General features: G+C 35.4%; 1 long non-coding RNA gene across 1 annotated transcript; it reads right to left on the reverse strand.

Annotated features, from left to right (window-relative positions):
• Positions 1-11,824: 11,824 nt before the first annotated feature.
• LOC145167505 (uncharacterized) lies at positions 11,825-13,545 on the reverse strand. The gene is made up of 2 exons (XR_013741204.1): positions 12,338-13,545; positions 11,825-12,213 (listed from the first exon to the last, which is right to left on the reverse strand). It is a non-coding gene; the product is annotated as an uncharacterized LOC145167505 (long non-coding RNA).
• Positions 13,546-14,590: the final 1,045 nt, after the last annotated feature.

A 14,590-nucleotide genomic window follows, 5' to 3' on the forward strand; every position in this document is an offset into this window, starting at 1 on the left:
TCATTATCACCTTCTGAGAGTGATAAGATTGGAGCATGAGTCAAAAGGTATTTTAAAGTTAAGAAAGCTTTTTCTTGGGCTTCATTCCATTCGAATTTCACTTCCTTCCGTGTAAGACTCGTGAGAGGTACAGCTATACGTGAGAAATCTTTAATGAATCTCCGATAATATCCCGCGAGACCCAAGAAACTACGAATTTCAGAAGCATTACGAGGTGCTTCCTAATTCTGAATGGCTTCAATTTTGGTAGGATCTACGGATATACCTTCACCAGAAATCACATGGCCGAGAAATTGAACTTGGCGAAGCCAAAATTCACATTTTGAGAATTTAGCATATAATTTCTCCTTTCGAAGAAGTTCTAATACTTCGCGAATATGAATGGCATGATCAGCTTCAGACTTGAAATAGATTAGAATATCATCAATGAATACGATGACAGATTTATCGAGCATTGGACGGCATACGCGATTCATCATATCCATGAATACAGCAGGAGCATTTGTCAGACCGAACGACATGACAAGGAATTCATAACGTCCATATCGAGTACGAAAAGCAGTCTTCGGTACATCCTGCTTGTGTACTTTCAACTGATGATAGCCAGATCTCAAATCAATCTTTGAGAAATAGCTAACACCCTGAAGTTGATCAAACAAATCGTCAATGCGAGGTGGTGGGTACTTGTTCTTGATAGTTACCTTATTTAGCTCACAGTAATCAATACACATTCGCATCGAACCGTCTTTCTTCTTGACAAATAACACTGGAGCACCCCAAGGAGAGGTACTCGGTCGAATGAAACCTTTTTCAAGTACTTCCTGCAGTTGGATCATTATTTCTTTCATCTCAACTGGCGCAAGACGATAAGGAGTCTTTGCAATTGGAGCAGCACCAGGCACAAGGTCAATTCAGAATTCTACTTGCCTGTCCGGAGGAAGTCCAGGCAATTATTCGGGAAACACATCAGGACATTCTTTAACAACGGGAACATCATTTACCGTTTTCTTCTCCTCTTTTGAGATTTCAACTGTATAGGACAGATAGATAGAACATCCCTTCGATATGAATTTACAAGCTTTGAGGAAAGAGATTATTTTTACGATTTTAAGTCTTTGTTCACCGTAGACATAAATAGGATTCTCCACTTCAATGAGAATACGTACTATCTTTTCAAAGCACAAAAGTTCTGTGCGGTTCTTTGACAACCAATCCATGACGAGAATAATATCAAAGTTGGGCAAGGAGATAGGAATCAGATTAGCAAGGAAATTATAGCCTTCAATTTCTATGACACAATCCCTATAGACTTTATCAACAAGTAATGATATACTTCCCGCAGTATCTACATGAAATGGTTGCGCGAGTGCATAGCAATAAATTTGAAAGGAATGCACAAATTCATGAGACACAAAAGAATCTGAGGCACCAGGATCAAATAAAATGTGAGCAGGTCTAGAGTTGACAAGAAATGTACCCGTCATAACATTCGGGTCCTCGCGTGCCTCCTCTGTGGTAATCTGGAATGCACGACCCTTAGCTTTTGGCACCTCCTCCTTTTTAGTTGGAGTACCCTTTGATTGTTGAACAGGAGCTTGACTTCTCGCCGGTTGTTGAACAGAAGCTTGACTTCCCGTCATTTGACTAGTAAGAGTAGGGCAAAAACGCTTCCTGTGGCCAGCAACACCACAAGCAAAGCATGTAACATTCTTCATCGGAAAAACAAACTTCATGTGGCCTACTTCTCCACATCCATAACAGACCACTGATCCTTTTTCTAATCTGCATTCGCCCGAATGATTCTTTCCACATTTTCGACACGATGGCGATTGAAGAGAAAAAGATTGCGACCTACCGCGGCCACGAGGGGCATTTTGAGTTTGCACTTGTTTACCAGGTTCAGTTCGAATAGATTGAGCTAGTGGAATAGAGGAAACAGGAGCAGTTCGATCAATACGTGGATGCTTCAGAACAGAAAGAGTGGCACCACGTATTTCTAAGTCATGTTGTCGCTTTCGAGCATACTCAACAGCTTTTTCAAATGACAGAACATCTTGATTAGCCACGAAATCGTGGATTTCATGCCGCAGTCCATCCAGAAATAACTGAATTTTATCGTCTTCAGTTGGAATATACTTTGTAGCAAACCGTGCTTTTTGATTGAATTGAGTTTCATAATCAATCACAGTCATTCCTCCTTGTTTAAGCTCGAGGAATTCTTTCTCCAATCTTCTCCTCATGTCCAGAGGACAATACTTCCCTAACAAATGAGTTTTGAACATTTCCCAGGATAAATTCTCCTGGTCAAACCCGTTGAGAGCTTCATATGCTGCTTCCCACCAGACCAAGGCTTCTCCGACGAGCATAGCAGAAGCATAATTAGCCTTGTCTTCATTATCCACATGAGAGATACAAAATACTTTTTTTGTGTTCTGAATCCAAGTTAGAAAAACTATGGGATTAAGGACACTAGAAAACTCTGTAGCACCACTACTCTTAAAAGTTTTGAATGAGGGACGTCTCGTCTCTCATTTTGAAGATTCTCCGGTGACTTTCTCTTTTCGTTTATCACTATTCTTTTTGTGTTCTTCGAGAGTCTGCCGAATAACACCAGTAAGTTTACCCAAGAGTTGCTCCTCACGAGGGGATGCTGGAGTATTTACTTCATCAGGACGAGGATCTCCACCTACGTCTAGTGTATGGCTACCCACTTGTTCAGCCATTGTTCTGAAAATTTAAAGTAATATAATATTTTAGGATTTATCAGTACCTAATACTTTACTTAAATCTTTCCTATGGTTTGTATCCATATACTTATAATGAATCCGTTCATATATTGAACTTTTGACGGTTTAAGTCTAAATACCAATCCGTGGTATTTAGTTCACTTAAACAACTGCTCTGATACCATGATTGAAAGACCCACACTTTCATATGATTGAGAGAACCGCTTTCATTAAAACTTAAAACTACATCATATTACTCCAAAACATGCTACATGCATATTCATAAATAATATTTTACATTGATAATTTGATTACAAAAGGCTGGATACAAACCGACTAAGTTTTTATATATTACACAACTACCCAGGATATTATAATTTTATACATACACGATCACTAAATACAAAAGTAATAATATAAACTATTCTAAATCTTCCAACAATATATGACTATACTCGATCCTTATTACCTCCAATAGTTAAACACTGAGAGGGATAAGTGGTGACGCTTAGTGAGTTCAATAATAGATACAATATAACGTTATGCCATATTATATATATATATATATATATATATATATATATATATATATATATATATATATATATATATATATACACTTTAATATGGCAGAAGCAAAGGGGTACAAGGAACAACAAAGGTATATGTGAAATGCAACAAGCTTTCCATATCAATTGATGATTTGATTCAAGGATATACAATCAATGAGATACAACAATTTCAACTTGATATACATCAATAAGACTTCAGCCCAAGTGGCACAAAAGACATACAATTTCTGATTAACATTTTGGTAGATTTCAGGCTTTTAGCCCTATCTGACCTTCTGCCAATGCCATAGGGGTAGAAGTCATTCTCTTGCGAGACATGCTCTATACGGCCAGAGGCTACATACCAATTCCACTATGAATCTAAGTCCTTTCACTGATAACATGGCCAAAGGTACAGCTTTGCTAACAAAATAGCATGAAATAATAACACGGGAAAATAACATGGAAAAAGAACATAGCATATATAACACCTAACATACAATTGTTCCTATATATTGAACTCACCGTGAAATAATCGGGGGTTAAAATAGTAATTTGGCCAGCACTTCATTCTAATAAATAGCTTTCTTTGATGAAAACCGGGAGCTTTCTTGAAAACCGGGTCTTGCGAGGGTTGAGCTTCAAACCGAAAAGATAAATTTTTCGGGCTCTTCGAGCACTTTGGAATGTATTTCGAGAGTTGGGTATGATCCCGGGGCTTCGGGGGAAGTTGGAGTGGCTTAAACATGGGTTTAGGAGTGAAAAGTATGAATATTTCTAACATTAGTCGGGAGGTCTCGCACCCCCTTTATATAGGTGCGAGCCTCGGATCCGAAGGGAGGAGAAGGGAGCATGTGGCAGCTTCGCAAGTGAGGGGGGGGGGGGGCAGGTGGCGAGTTCGAGACCAAGACACGGGGCGACACGCGGCGTCGGATGTGAGGGGCACGCGTCGGACGCTGGTTGGGCCGCGGCTTCGGTGCGAGGAGGGTGCGACACGAGTCGACAGCTGGCTTCAAATGACTCATCAATTCGGACACGCGGCACGCTGCGAGCGAGAGTGACGTGGCCGAAGTCTGACCATGCGATTTTTCTCGGAGTTCGCATTTTTTCTCGATTTTTGTGTCTCTAACTTCTAAAATCCATAACTTTCGCATACGAGCTCCGTTTTTGACGTTCTTTATATGCACGCGTAGGCGAGAATATACTCTACAACTTTCGTTTGGACTCCCTTGGCTAGTTTTGATTTTATTTTTAATATTATTATTTTTATCAGACCGGGACAGGAAAATCCGTTAAAAAATCATAACTTCTTCATCTGATGTCCGTTTTCGTCTGTCTTTTTACCGTTGTACTACTATTGACGAAACCTTCGATTCTCATTTAGGTTGTGTCGGCTAAAAATCACTCGATCTTTATTTCGAGTTTTTAGCTGTCTACTGCTATTCCGAAACTTAGAAAAATCATAACTTCCTTATACGAAGTCAGATTTGGACGTTCTTTTTATGAAACTTCTCGGTTTAATGAATACTACGACTTTCGTTTAGATCACTAAAGCTAAAAAGTAGTTTATCGAAAACTCACTTTTTACGCTAAATAGTGTTTGTCGGTTTTGTCGCGGATCTTCGATTGGTCATAACTTCTTCGTTATAACTCGGATTTCGATGAGGTTTTCGCCTAAATGTTTCTAACGAGATTATTTACAACTTTCAATAATAAAATTATACTTATTTCAAATTTTATATTTTCGTTAAATTTCAATATTTGACTTTTGTTCGGAATCTCATAAGACTTCCAAAACGTTCTGAATGATTCTAAACATAGTTTTACTTCAATTCAAGTAAAAACTATCTGTTAGAACTCAATACTCAAATTCATATAATATTTCATAATATTATTCATTATAAAACACGATAATTGAACGTGTATGTTACAAAAGTGCTTAATTTTGTTAATGACTTAATGTTGGTCATTACAATGTTGGTCATTACAACTTTAGCTTAATTTGGTTACTAACAGCAACACACTTTTAGTAATTTTAAATTAGTTATAAAATAAAGTTAAATTAATTTTAAAAAAATCAATAAAAAGAAAATATTAAATTAATTGTAAAATCAAATTAAATTATTTTAAAATAAAATTAATATTAATATTAAAATAAAATCAAATTAATTATAAAATAAAATCAAGTTAAATCAATATGCAGGGTAACTAACTTTTATACATATTGTATTTCTATATTGTACATCTTGTAATTTTACAGGCTACATATGAGGTTTATTTGGGCGATACTCTTTGCCATGATCGCCGATGTTATGGGCCTTGGACATGGAGGTGATGGAGTCGGGGATCCACCACCTCCAGTAGGCTTTGGTCGCGGTCAACACGAAAATGATGATAAGTTTTATTATGATATATTTATTAGTTATTTTTATTAATTTATTATAAGTTATCGTGACTAATATTTTTGATTATAATTTTTCAGATGAGCTTCCAAAAAAAGAAGGGGCTTATCAAAAAACATCGATAATGGAAAAACGAAAGAAAGTAGGATGCTATAATGATATTGGTAATTGTTTGTTTAGTATATAATACAATGCTATAATGATATGTTGGTTATGGTTTGATATGTTGATATTTTTTATTTTGTTAATTTTTGGAAAGTACAATGCTATTATGATATGTTGGTAATATATTTTGTTTTCTTTGTAGTTAGAAATGTTGCAAACGATACTAAAGGACCCGACCTGTTTTGCGACATTGGAAGAGTGGTTTCACTCATTGCTGCCACCAAATAATAATGAAGGAAATGATGAGAGTGATGAGGAAGAGTAGCTACCTTTTTAGGATTTTTTTGAAATGTTTTGTTTGGAAAAATATTTTGGATACGTTGCACTTTGTTTGAAAGAATATTTTGGATTGGTTATGTATGGATTAATATTTTGGATTGGTTGTGTATGGATTAATATTTTGGGTTAATATTTCTGTAAAATTGTAGCAGCTTTTATACATGTTATATTGTCTTTTATAATTTTAATGTTAAACTAGAGGGTGGTCCCTCGCTCCGCGAGGGGCGGAAATTGCCGGTTTTGTTTCAAGTGTATTTACTTGAATTGTCAATTTAGAAATCTGAACAATAGATTACATGATCCATAAAATTGTGGTATTATTGTTATCGTCCAAAAAGTTACATTCCCAAATTGTCTCTGTTATTTTTCTATGTTGCCTAAGAAGTTATATGTAAATCAAACTTCATACTTCACATTATTCTCTGCTATGTATTAGTGTAAAAGCAATACAACACTTATATTTATATTTTTTATAAAGATTCCAAATTTAGAAAACTGGTTTGCTTATACCAAAAAATTTGTGTTGAAGCCACTGAGCACAAGGTTACAAATAGAAGCGACTCCAAATCCAGTGACCAATTTCTTTGTGGAATCCCAAATCTCAAGGTTATAGAATTAGCTCTCACTAACTTATCATCTTCTTTATCCTGTATATATGTGTAATCAACATGAATGAACAATCTAGCATGTATACCTTTAAGTTAACTCTCTTTTACCTGGTGTGCGTATTGTATCGTAGACAAGTGTGGAGAATACTCCAGAAAGATACGGAAGCAAAACGACAGCAGGACCTAGAGTCCTAGACTTCCTCTATAATGGCAGACCATCCTAGTAAGGCTCCCCAGTTAAAAGTTAAAGCAAGATACGCTTGAGGCTACAACCAAAATGACAAAATGTGAAAAGGATTATTTACCCACCCAAAATGACAAAGGATAAATAAGACTGTGAAACATGTTACGTACTTTCTAGATCATGTATCATTCCATCTTTTTTTATTCAATTTTTTTACCACATAAGTAAATATGTTATGATTTAAAAGTCATAAAACATTCACCTAACAGGGAAATCTAGAAAGAATATATAAATAAAATAACCCAAGCATCAAAATGAAACATTTGCAGTTGAATTTCATTAGTATTCAAATAAAATACCAAATATTAATGGAAAGAAATGAATATAACATTTACAAGTATGATATAAGGAGTGGCCTGGAGATATTTAAACTATTTAGAAGATGACACAAACTGTTGAAACATGAAAAACAAATCAATACAACAACAAAACCATAAGAAAGAAATAGAGCAGGGTGAAATTAAAATCAAATTATTACATATTAGTTTCCAGTTGTTGTTTTATTATATTATGGAGTGAAATTGCTAAGAAATGTGTACCCCGATTGTCTCTGAAATTGATAAGAAATGTGTTTTCTTTCTCTTAGACATTTTATCGAACACCTTGAAGGCATTTAGAAAGAAAGAGAATATTCATTGTTAATGAGTGATTGAGTAGGATTGGAATCTGAATCAGTTGTAGGAATCTGGTGAAACGAAACTAATTACTAACCTGATGACCAATGTTTTGAATGACAAGAACGGATCTTGAGTATTGCATTAATCCATGTGCATGATAATATGCTTTGAGGTAAACTGGTAACAATGTAGTATGCTAATTGTTAGCAGAAACATGAAATCTGTAAAATGATCTTTTAAAAAACTTGCAAGTTCGAAAGTAATGCACCTCCATATCCTGAAAAATATACATATTATCATTACAAATTTGCAGCAAACGTATGGAGTGAAATAGTGGACTCTCGGTTCACTAACATGTATAACATGCAGCATATAGATAGTACATCCCCAATTCCCAAAGGCAAATCCCTTTTAGGGTTCTTCACCTGTACAATTCCTTCATAAGGTTAGTTTAGAGAATTGATAGATAGTCATACATATAACAATGTTCAGCAAGGGTAAACACGACTGACATTGCAATCAAGACGATCAGAACAACAACAAAGGAGCAAGGGTATATTTGTCCAAAATATCCACTGATGAACTAACACAATAACATATAAACCATAATCAAGACGATCCAGAAAGCTGCACGCCTTTGATATGGTCTAAGTTCAGGGAGCAAGTTAGGCATGTCATCCATTAGCATCGGGTTATCAATGCAATTTTTTTTACTAAAATTAATAAACATATAAACCAAAATCATCTAGCATCAACACTATGCACACCCACATTGAGGGTTGTATTGCTTCAGAAAAACCAGATACATCGAACCTGGATACTTACCTATTTTCATTTAGTTCTAGCCCAATCTCCATGTCTTCAGGTACCTTATACCATATCTAGCCTCTGAGGTAGTTACTTCTGGGCCTAGCCAAGCCATGACATTCATCATACTCTTCTTCCATCTGCTACAAACTGATACACAAAAACAAAGTACACTAAGATGTATGACAAATAGACATCACACCAACTTCTAAAGGTGATTGGTGAGACAAACCTTTCGGTTTTTGCTCAATTAAGTCGCCATATTTGCAGGTAGATATCTCATAACAAAATCCCATAGAGAATGCAAAATATAGGGATGAAATGATAAAAGAGTCAGGGTTTCTAATAACATTGGACGCGACAGGTTTGAAATCGAAGTGAAGTAGACTTACTGAGCTCGGTTTCTTTTAAGCCCACACTCGTTGGATACGTTGGTTGCAGAGACCAACCTTCAAACCATCTATTCAGCAGTTGGACTTCACTAGCGAATGTAAATGGCGATGCTAAATCGGTTCCATCAGAGAAAACGCAAAATAAAGGACCGATTAGCAGTAGGAATTGAGAGCATACGAAGAAGACGACGAAAAGGAGGAGACGGAAAATCGAAGAGTCAATTATCGGTAGTAACAACAGCGAGAGACCTGGGAAGATGTGAACAATCGTTGTTACAAAAAAACGCCACGATTAGGCAACAAATTAGGAGAAGAAAGAAGCAAGTAGAGCGATATCTGAGATTCCTCTGCTACAGCGCTACCGTTGCAATCGTCGGAAACTCTTGATACACTTTTGTTGGTTAGTGTGGATGAATGGGGATGGCCAGTGGCGGTACCAGAGAACAATAGAGGTGGTGGAGTCGGTGGGTGGATTAACCCCGGGGAAATCCAGAAGGTGAGCGAAAGGTTAACTGATTCATAGAATTAGCAAGAGTAAGGCGGTGAGAAGTAGAGCAGATGCTATCGGAGAAGATGGTGGTGACTTGAAAGGGTTACGGCAGAATCCGACAGAGCAGGTTGTTTCTAGGGCAGCGGTGTAGGGAGCAGAGGGTAGAAGAAGGTCGGAGGAAACTTGTATGTATGTATAGGGTAGAAGGTTGGCGATGGAGGGAGTAGAGGGTAGAGTAAGCATCAAGGAGTGCTCTATATTTGAGTAGGTGACACCAATCACATTGCTATTGGCGTACAGTAACGGTGGAATACATAGATCGTTGTAATTGTAGATGCGAATCACAGCCGGTCAAAAGATTATTCTAAAAAAGAAAAAGAAAAAAAAAATCGCCCAATCAATCCTTGACAAAAAAAATAACCCAAAAGACCAAACATATAGTAAAAAATAACCCAAAAGAGAAATACGGAAAGTAGAAGGAGGAAAATAAACAAAATAATAGGAAGTTTACTGTTGTTAAGTTTGGACATTTTTAATATATATATATATATATATATATATATATATATATATATATATATATATATATATATATATATATATATATATATATATATATATATAGCGGCGACTCGAACCTATTAGCGACGACATGTGGATATTAGCGGCGACATAATAGTATTAGCAGCGACCTATAGAACATTTGCGACGAAGCATTAGCGGCGACTTTTTTGCAGCGACATGTCGCCGTTAATACCTTTAGCGGTGACAAACCCTATCTTTCGCGGCGACACCCGTCGTCGCTAATGTCCACCTTTCTTGTAGTGTTAGTAATGATTAGCTTAAACATCCTAATAGGATATTAGGGTGGAGTGTCCAACACTCCACCCTAATATCCTATTAGGAGGTTGTTTAGGCTAAATATTACTAATTTTTGTCATTACTTTGTTATAATAAAATCATTTCACTAATTTATTACTCAATCATTAAATTGTTATTATCTATTTTTTTTCAATTAAAAGTTTATTAATTTTATCAAAAGTTTATGTTTAAAAAAAAGTTAATAGATTTTTTATAACAAGCCATGTTTAAATCAAAATGTCATCTTAACAAAATTGACTTGCCGCTAAACTTAAAATATTTAATCAATATAAAATCAAAAGTATTTCAAATTCATTGATCAAGTCATTAAACTCGAATCTTAATATATATATTCTTCCAAACATTACGTATAGATATATTTTGTCTGATTGATGATTTTCTTAAAAAAAAATAAAAAAGGTTTATATGATAAATAAAAAAAATATTATAAATGGTTATACCATCAAAACTATAATAAACTTTTATATTAATCAAAGTTCTATATAAAAATGAACCGTGGGCTCTAAACTAAAAAAAAAGAAAAAACTTTTAAAAAAAAATTATTTATGAAATTTATTTAATATTATTATTTCAAACAAAAACAAATACGATATACATCACATTTATGATATTACAATTTAATATAATAAAATAATATTCGTTATTCCGATTAAACAAAAAGAAAAAGTGAACCGCAAAATATCAATATTGGACCTAAATAAAAATAAAATAATTACTTTTTAAATTCAATTGTACCAAAATAATAACAATTTGTGGAGGATATCATACGTATGCCACGCCAAAACACAATCATAATTAATGTTTTGTATTTTTCAAAAAGCCTAATTCAATTAGTGTAATAATGATACATGTTTTAGACTAGAGTGTTTGAGACTGACGTGACGTGTAAATATAAAATCCCTTCTTCAATTTAAGCATTAACACCCCTACTGATTCTACAATGCCTCAAGATATAAAGTGATAATTATATCCCCTATGCAGGATGTTGGCCGATTTTACCCTTATGCAAGGATTTGTTCCACGTAATAAAGTGGTATGGTCAGAGTATAGACCCATTATGGTTCTGTTGGGTGCAAAGATATCTCATATGGATGATTCTGCCCGTTGGCAAAAGATGGTCTGAAGTGGACGATTCTACCCCTATGCACAAAAAGGAAGGTTCCAGTGGGTGTTCACCATTGATACTGCTGGATACCTGTGCGTTGCCCTGTTAATAGATCTGGAAGCACATTAACATTCTCGAAAGTCGAAACCCAATTAACGAAGGTGACTGAAGATTCTCGAGTTTGGCATTCTTGCAAGACCCTACTGATACTCGAATCTTACACTAGCTCTAGGCTGGTTCTCTTGTTGGTTCTCTTGTTGGTAGTATTTATAATTAAACTGTGTGAATGGTTGTCATACTTAGCATATTCTCACTCTGCTTTCTTGTGTGTCATAGTATACACCAGTTGTAACATTGTACTTTGTCCATCGGCACACTGGCTTTTTCGTTTAATACATTTCTTGCTGTTAAAAAAAACGTCTCTGTTTTTAGTAAGTTACTTTACAATTTTATTAGTAAAAAGCTCCACCTTGGAAAAACCTTTCTGTCCCTGTTTTCATCTTCCTAACAGCAGCAAAATACATGTTTTTTGTGCATTGATTTTTAGCAACATACATTAAATCCAGCGAATGATTGGTACTCACCCAAAAAAAACTCGATTTGTACATATGTAATAGATACTTGGAAATTCATATTTATTCTCTTTTGTTTTTACAAATAAGTCTTTTGTTTAACACAAAAACACAAATGTGATTTAAACAAGTCAATTTGCTGTATCCTCTGAGACACATATACACACATACATTTTAAATTGTTGAATTCTAGTAACAAAAATTTCCATGTATATGCATAACCAGTGTACAAAACTCGTCCCTAATGCAAGAGAATTTGCTCCCGATCACCAAAGCTAGGGTGACTATGAAAATGGTCGTCCTTTTGTGATTGAGATCAAATTCCGTCTAATAATAATAGTTTCCACGCATATGCATATCCAGTTTACAAAGCCTGTGTACATGACGACAATTTGATCTCAATCACAAAAGGACGACCATTTTCATAGATAAGTACACTAAACTGTATAATGTTACACACAATGAAAAACTGTAAATTTATTATAAGGAATAAATACCTTTTATAATGTATACTCACAATTATGTATCAATTGTTTCTCGCACCATTTGATTCCAGAATTTGAGTCTCCAGTAGCTTATTTATAGAGGGCAGATTTAAAATCACAATTTCAAAAAAGTAGGAAGATTGCAACAAATAACAAGTCATAATAATGCTAATCTCGATATTGGCACACCGAAGTGACCAAACCATAACAAACATGCGAACACAGTCGACGCATACCTTTTAAAACCCAGATATGCCATCCACATTGTAAAACAAGAAAGAGCGTCCACTCCTTCCTTTGGCACACGCTTACCAATAAATTTAAGCAAACATTCATCTACTGATTTAACATCCACTGATTTAACAATATGATCAAGTAATAACAGGGATAAATGTGATGTAAATCAAGTAAGAGACGTCTACATCCCCCAAATCTTTAAGAATGAGACCTCATATACCAACCACAGAGAATAAAAAGTCAATGAATCAAAGAATTGTAAATGAACATTATGTAATATGCACTTGTGGCAGATATTTATTTTAAGAGTTTTACAGCATATATAACTTCCATTTTGTGATGAGCACGTACGATCGGGTTTACAAACCTTTCCATCTATTATTTTGCAAAGCAACAGCCCTATGCTTTTGTTTTTAAGTATACTTTTTGTACATAGTTACGTTACCTTCTCAACTCTCTTTGAGAGTTGCCTTGGGGACTCTATCTTTGACGATATGTACTTTGAAAAGTGCACTAAAGTTGCACACATCAGGTACATTTGGCATGGTGATCAAGTGTTGTTGCCAAATGTACCACATGATAGTTTGAAGCCATATATATATAGGCTGCAACTTAATCCTGGTGCGGTACATTTGGAACAACACTTAATCACAATGCTAATACTGTACATATCTTGTCGAAGATAGATCGATGATAATCATTTGAGGATTGGAAGAAGTTGACCGAAACGGAGATGCGTTGGACGGGGTTGAGGGCGGGTTTCTAGTAGCTAACTCGAAAAAACGATGAAGGAATTCAACAGAAGACCGAGTAGCGAAGGTAGCAACAAATCTAGGAGAATGGAGACGATAAAAGAACCAAAAAGGATATGCAGATGAGGTATACTAGTCGTGTGGCTCTGGATGGGAAGAAGAAGAAGAATGGAGTCGGCATGTGTAGATTCTAGGGTTTGGCAATGACGACTATATATGGAAAAATCGAGCGGCGTGTGTGGATTGTAGGGTTTGGCAACAACGAATATATGGATAAATCAACGCGGCTTTCTAATCGTACGGACCACAATCTATCAACAATAATAACTGCACCAGTAAAAAATTATGATAAAAAATTACAAGGCGGCGTAGATTCAGATTTGCTTATTCTTCTAAGTTTTAAGACAAAATTTCAAAAATGGTCCTGTGGTTTTCGAAAATATCAAGTTTAGTCCCTAAGTTCAAAAAACCTCACAGATGGTCCCTGTGGTTTCAAAACTTTTAACAAATGGTCCTTCTCGCTAACTCCGTTAGCTTTTGACCGTTAACTTAAGGGTATTTTCGTCATTTTACTATGACAAGGACCATTTATGAAACTTTGTCTTATTTAAAATATATATATATATATATATATATATATATATATATATATATATATATATATATTAAAATAAAGGGTCCCACATCTCTCTCTCTCACACAAAAAGAAAGTCAAACCCCCACCAAATTGTTCTTCTTCCCCAATCTAGATTTGAAGAACACACATACATACTTCCACGTCATATGAATACCCATCTTCTCCATTCACTTTGATTCGAAAGGCAAACCCGATTCCGTTATTTTTAGCTTTCCCTTCTCTCCACAACCTGAATCTTGATGTACCCAAGACAAACCAACTAACTCACCGGTCGTATTTGGAAACCAACCCGGAAGCTAATCAGGTCCTGGGTTTTATTCATTCTCGGAAAGAAACGAGATGTAGTGGGGGGAGGTTGAAGTACACCCTAAATCACTATTTACCAACTGTTCCTTCTTCCTTCCTCAAAGTCTGTCTATTCAGAGCAAAAAAAAAAAAGAAAGCTTACATCCCCACGAACGAACACTAGTCTCACGCATCTAGTACCTACCTACCTCATGTCTAGTCTTAGAGAAAGAACCACCTCTCATCACTGCAAACCCCATCCTTTCAATTTTAGCAGTTGATTACCTGGCTGATAAGGTCTCCTGTTTCGAGTATCTGGTTGTATTTTCCGGAGAATTGTGCTTTACGATTTTA

The sequence above is a fragment of the Lactuca virosa genome, chromosome 3 (assembly GCF_052849685.1).
Source record: "Lactuca virosa cultivar CGN04683 chromosome 3, Lactuca_virosa_CGN04683_v6, whole genome shotgun sequence".
NCBI lineage: Eukaryota > Viridiplantae > Streptophyta > Magnoliopsida > Asterales > Asteraceae > Lactuca > Lactuca virosa.